General features: G+C 42.4%; 1 long non-coding RNA gene across 1 annotated transcript; it reads left to right on the forward strand.

The window, feature by feature from the left end:
• Positions 1-3,327: 3,327 nt before the first annotated feature.
• On the forward strand, positions 3,328-6,338 carry LOC133273986 (uncharacterized). Its single transcript, XR_009744981.1, has 2 exons — positions 3,328-3,460; positions 6,259-6,338. It is a non-coding gene; the product is annotated as an uncharacterized LOC133273986 (long non-coding RNA).
• The last annotated feature ends 261 nt before the right edge of the window (positions 6,339-6,599 follow it).

Here is a 6,599-nt window from a genome sequence, read left to right on the forward strand (position 1 = left end):
ATTAAAACAAAGAGGCATGACTGATCTTTGCAAGAACTCTTGGGAATTTATTGTTCTCTGAAAGTCAAACAACCTAGGAACAGAAAACGTATTTTCTGAGTAGATATCTAGGTTAAAGCAACTTCCTCTGTGAAAAAAAAACACCTTTCAGAAAGTCTGTTTCTTTATACCTTCCTCACATTGCTCTGATTGCACAAAGCAGTCTCCTTAAAGCAGATCTCACCGTGAGGTTGAAAATGACCTCCAGCAAGAAACAATTTCTTCAGTAAATAGCCAGCCAACACCCTATTAAAGAAAGTGTTCTCATTCCTTAAATGACACAAAAGCTAAAATAAGGGGCTTGCGCTGTCTTTGTTTCTAGATGATGTACATTCTGAGCCTAAGGAGATTTTCCAGAAAGAAGGGAGGGTATGGATTCTCAGAGGGTAGATATACAGCTATGTAAATCCACAGAGATTGCTGCTATTTTATGCTCATTTTTATCAGCTGAAGATAATAGAACTTCCTGCCCCACCTACATCACAGATTCATGTTATATTTGTACTATTTTGTTGTTTGAAAATCTCTGTGAAAAAAAGATAGGCTTTTTATGCAAGAAAGTGAAAGGAAAGGGAAAACTTTGCTGGGAGTTCTGTGCTCTCCTTAACCCTTATTTCTTTTGCTCAGGTGAAATTAATAAATTATTTAAATTTGGAAATGTCTTACTGAAAATTCAAGAATCAGTACGGTAAAGACACTATTACCTAAACTTGTTGTCTGTTTCATTGGAAGGGGAGGTGTAATTGATAGTGGTAGATAAAATTCCTACAACCTCTTCCACAACTCACTGCTTGTGTTTCAAAACCTTAAGGCACAGACTGAACATCTACATTCCTTTCTTGTTCACTCTTAAAATATTGGTGAGTCAAAGTCTCTACAGCTGCTTTTGAAAGCACCCAACAACTCCCTAATTTCAGCTGTATCAATTGGTATTTATATGTGCATGGCAGAGGGCAAAATGTGATTTAGCTCACTTTTCAACCCAGTGTATGCTTTTAATATTTAATGCTTAGGTGATATTAAGCAGTCTTGTGTTGGAGACAGGGCCCTTAGAAAAAAATTAGAAAGAAATTACTCTCATTGTTTGGTTACTCATAACAAAGCATAATGTAATTTTGTAAACAGCAAGCACTTTGTTTTTTTTCCAATTTCACATTAATTTTATTGGCCCGAAATTCAAGACTGTGTTTTTGTATTTGGGCTTTTACTAGGCACAGAATATCTCCTGCAAAAATGTTGTTAATTTGATGGCATTGTAAGCATTTCCTTCTCCATAGCTCTGCTGTGAAAGAGCTGGTAGGTTCATATACACCAAACACACTTTCCTAGTGATGCATTTTTACTGGTGATAGTATTTCCTAGAGGGTGCAGGCTTGTTTGTTTGTTTTACACTGTTTTCTGCCAGTGGGGAGAAGCATATACATTTGTATTGGTCAACTAATACAAAGAACTACTATTTTAGCCCCTGTAGAGGTATTTTCCCCTTGAAGAGGATTGTTTGGTCTTGTCTTTACTGCTAAATTTTTTAAATCCCTTTTCCAACCCCAGGGGAACCAATGTTCATCCAATATCCTGAGGTAAAAAAGAGGTAGTAAAACTAAAGCACCCTGTGAGATAAATTTGCAGAGGTCAACTTCAAGTGGGAGCACAGCATTGACCTTGGTGAGTTTACCCACTGTAAAACTCAAGTCCCCCATCTTGGCTGCATTGTTTACCTGAAGAGGGCTGCTGGCCCTTAGTTACCTTCCAGTAACAAAAAATACAACTGCTTTTCAGTAGTTTAGACAAATCTTTGAAGATCTGACAAAACCTCGGCTTTTGGATGTGTTGTCAGAATTTTTAATAAAGTGGAGATGCTGCTGGCTTTAATTCCTGAGAGCAGCCTTAGCAGAAATGTATTTAGGAGAACATATGCTGGTTAAGCAAGTCCTCCCTGGCCAAAGCTGCTGCTTCCCTACCCCATTTGCTCTTTGCTGTGCCACCTTGAGCAAGTTCACAGATGGCCATGGACCTGGAGCTGGAGGGCTTTAAGTCCTTGCCAAACTGTTGAATCTTCATGCATCCAGAAAGCTATATTTGGTATCATACCAAGATGAGTTGTCTGGAGGGTGGTTTTTTGGTAGTAGGGTAATGGCTATAGAGGAGCTAAGTTATGACATTAAGAGACCCAAAGGTGATTGTCCTTTGGGCTTGGGAAAAGAGCTGCAAGACTTAGCCAGGCTTCACCTGGGTCAAACTTAAACCAGTTCTTCTGCAAACAAAGTGGAGAACATCTATGTTCATTTTATTCTCTGAGCTTGGAGTTGGTAAAAGAGGCACTGCCAATGGTTTTACGTTATTCTGAGTAGCTTCATTGTAAAGCATGTGTGCATACTGTTTTGCTGCTTTTCTTTGAATTCAGTGGGATGGGACAGGGTTGGTGGGACCAGCACTGAGTTGCTGATGGGGCTGTTAGCATGTCTGTGGCTGCTGGCTGTGGTGCTCGGAGGGAGGATGGAAAGCAAGTGCCGATGGAGATTACTTTAAACAAAAAAGGAGAGTGGAGAAAGGCCAGAAACCACACTGCAAGGGTCCTTAGGGAGTGGTAATAATTCCTCTTACTGGCCAAAGGCTACTTCCTGCTGGTCTGTGCAAACAACCCTGCTGCATTAACAGGGTCCTCAAGCATCTGAGGAGAAGTGGGATTTGGCACTAGTCATGCTATGCTCCCAAGTGGGTCTACAAAGGAGACCTGTCTTCTGCAGACGGGGGTTTACATAAGCCCTGGCTGCTCTTTTCACACATCCCCACTGGGGCTGCAGTTCACGGCACCACACCCAGGAATTAGAAATCGGGCTGAAGCCCAAGGTATTTTCGTTTCTGACATTAGACATGATAGGAAGACAGGTTCCCAACTGTGGAAGAGCTCTCCTTCCCAGCCAGCCACCTGCCAGTGTCAGATCAAGAAGTGCTCAGCTTTTGTTGTTTGCAATACTGGTTTCAAGCCTGAGGAAGGGTTTGTTCCTGGAAAAAAAAGGGGAGTTTATAAAAAAAAAATGAGCTTTTTCAAATTATATCAATTGCTTCCTACAAACCTGGTCTGGAAAAAGTAACTGATCCCCAAGGGAGCTGGGTATTTGAGATGGTCCCGACCTCTCCTCATGAGTAATGCGTGTGTAAGAAGGGCTTTCACCAGGTGTTGTTTGTTTAAATAGATTTCTGGTGACAGCATGGTTACATATGACCTTTGCGAATGGGGTTGATAAGGAAGGAGCAGTTATAAGAAAAACGTGAAAGCAGATAGGGAGACCCATCAGGAAGCTGGGGATGCAGATGAAAGTGCATCGGCCCTATAGCTCTGAAAAAAAATAGGGGATCTCTCCTGTGGGGCTGCAAGATAGCTGGAAGAGGATAGTACTTCTGGGCAAAAGAGATGCATGAAGTGAGTTCTGGGATTACAACTGTATGTTTTTAGTAAAACTTTGATTGTATCAATATGCCTACATGCATTGCCAGTTTTGTTGTCTCAACCGAATCAGCCCAAAGACCTCAAATATGATCAGAAAGGGTTGTAGTGATTTCTTGATGATTTTGAGGTGGGGATGTTCAACAGATGGGAAGCCAGCAGACAGCAGGCAATGTGCACAAGTCCACCTAGGAAATCTGTGGCAGAGAGGCTGGTCATGGTTTTCTTACACTCTAAGTGAATGTCTTAATTGCTAGAACATCCTTTTCTCTGACAAGAGGTCTCAAGTCCCCATTCTTTCTTTACTAGGGCTATTGCAGAGGGCAAACAGTTCAGATTCATCCATTCCTTATTAATGTGTGGGAAATAAGGGCAAGCTGATCTGCTAGCCAGCCAACGGCTAATAGGAACAGATAGAGACATTTCTCCTCTCTTTCTGTCTTCAGAGGTGCTTGGTTGGGTTTCCCTCCTCTTTGTGCAGGTGATGAATTTTTCTTTGTCTGTTCAGTGAGAAACAAAGCAGCAGGAGCATTATCTTGGAGGCATCTACCTCTTCTGAATGTGGTTAGAGTTGGCAAGCTGGTTCAAAGGCTTGAAGGTGGAGACAAACCAGCAAGCTGTATCCTCATATAAACCTTGCTTCCTGAAGTAAAAATGCATCCTACACCTTCTGCACAAACTTAACCTTCTCTTGCTATATATGAGGCAGCTAACTGCTTGCAGTAACAAACTCATCTGTTCGTGACCTACCCTGACTATGTCAAAAGGAATCCTCTTTCACTCTCAATCTCTTTTTGCTGCCACCCACCACCTTCAGCACTGCTCACCCAAACCTACTCTGCCTTCCAGGGTCTTGTAGGTTTGAGATCTCCTTTGATCCAAGGCTTAGCTCTGTGAAGACCAACTCGCTCCACCTGGGATGTGTCCAGCCACGGTTATCTTCATACCTTTGAAGCTGCCTATCTGCAGCATACTTCTTTGTACCCTTGTTTTTGCTTCTCTAAGTCATTTTAACAGCCCCTTCATAGCTGCCTTTGCCTCCAGCCCAGACATTTGGCAGTGAAAACCAAATGGGGAAGTGGAGCTGCCCATAACCTTAACAAGATATTCCCCCTCCATCCCATGGGCTGAAGATGCTGGTTTTGGGAGGAAGACTTGCTGGCTGTGATGAGAGCTGCTTTCATTTGCCAGCATTTCACCAACTCTTTCCCATGAAGCAAATTGCAGCTGTCTGTCATGACCCCAGGGCTAAGAGCAGCACAGTAGTGCAGAACCAGTGCAGCTATCATGCTGATTGGAAATGAGCCCAGGTGAAAATCCCTGTGTCAAATAGCTCTGAGCTTTGGAGAGAAGTTTTAACTCTTGACCAAGAACTGTTTAGTAGAGGTTTTTTCCTGAATGCACTTATCCTCTGCTCATTGACAGGGTATCTGATGCTGAGGTATCCAAAAGCTGATCAGATGATGTGAATGTTGAACCTGTGTAATTATCCACCCAATAACAGTACTGGTTGTTGCGGTCTTTGCAGGACAATCACTATAGAGGATTAGAGTTCATTTTGAGGGCTAGGTGAAATCTCAGAATGCGTGGGAATAAATAAAGGAATTCTTCATTCAATTCGGCCTTTGCTCAGGACAACTGGTTGAGTCTCCCTTCCCTGACATCACTTATTGAAAATGTATCTTTGTTTAAGGCTGCAGGGAGTTCTTTGGAGTCATCTGTCTCTTAATCATGAAAGATTAAGGTGTGCATACATTAGCCAAAGCAAAATACACCAGGCCAAGAAGAGAAAATAAAATGGGCTGTGTTCACTAGAGTGGAATTCAATTGTGTGCTGCTACACCAGTGAATATGGCCCTGGATTTCTTGCATCTGATCCTGCACAGAAATAATACAGGAATGAATATGGGATCTATCTGTATGTCAGCCTGTAGGACTCTAAGCGTGACTCCCAGAGGAGGTTACTTGGAATGGAGCCCACAAAGCCCCACTGAGATTCCCATTGAGATACATATAGACCATTGTGTATTGCACGTTAACACAGAGTTAATTATGTCAGACTGGAAACCTTTCAAGTTTGCATTCATCATTCAGAAATCATCTTAAACCAGTTTGTACTGCTCTTGTGCTTGAAAGCGAATTGTGCAAAATTGGCAGCCATAACCACTACTGCAACAGAGTGTATAAAAGCCCTTTCATTGTGGAGTTAGTGGTTTTACTGTAACTTCCCTGTCTCCTCAATGAGCACCATAATTCACTGCAAAAATCTATAAATCCTGGAACATCCTGAGCCTTTGGCTTGCTGATCATGAGTGACTCCAGTCTGAGTTGTGGTGGGATTGTTTCTCCCCATCCCAAGCACACCATCAGCAGGCAGACAGCAAGCCTGGATGGAGAATCCCATAAAAGTTGGTCCTGATTGCACTTCCTGGGTGGTACAGCTGTGCTTGCTGCATGGAAGTAGGGCAGTAGGAGGAACACCATCCTCAGCAGCAGTTCTCTAGTTGAGCTAATATAGAGGCAAGCAGGCATTTGCAAATATACTGGGCAAATTCTCCAGAGCCTCTGTCACAGCTGCAACATGAAAGAGATGATAATGAATATCTTGCTGTTTTCTTTGGCCTTTTGGGCTGTTCCGGAGTTTGTGGCAGGATTACAGCATGCAAAAAGCAAGCCTCTAGCCTTGTGCACCAAATTAGGTGGTAAAAATAATTGTGAAGCAATTTGTGGCTCAATCTCATTATGTTGTTTTTTCCTCTTTTTAGGAGCTGCAGCGTGCTACAGACCTGTGAGAATAGCCTCAAGAATCCTTTGGAAAAATTATATAAATAAAGAAGTTCAAAGGTTTTGGTTGGTGAAGATCTTCCATCTCAATCGGGTGTGAAAACACATGTCCAGCACACCAGTGAAGAAGTAGCCATCCAGATTGCCAGTGGTGGGAAAGAGTGAAACAAGAATAAAAGCTTTTGAAACCTACAGATACACTGTCCCCACTAAATTCAGAGCTAAAACCTTCACAGAATTCATTACAGCCAGATTTTCGTCAGGCTCTAATTTTAGTGAAGCTGCTCACATGCTTACCGCAAGTGTCTTAATAAGGTTTCGCAAACTTGGA

This window comes from Pezoporus flaviventris, unplaced genomic scaffold, assembly GCF_033815535.1.
Source record: "Pezoporus flaviventris isolate CSIRO_AGI_PZ_B2104156 unplaced genomic scaffold, CSIRO_AGI_Pfla_v1 ptg000035l, whole genome shotgun sequence".
Lineage (NCBI taxonomy): Eukaryota > Metazoa > Chordata > Aves > Psittaciformes > Psittacidae > Pezoporus > Pezoporus flaviventris.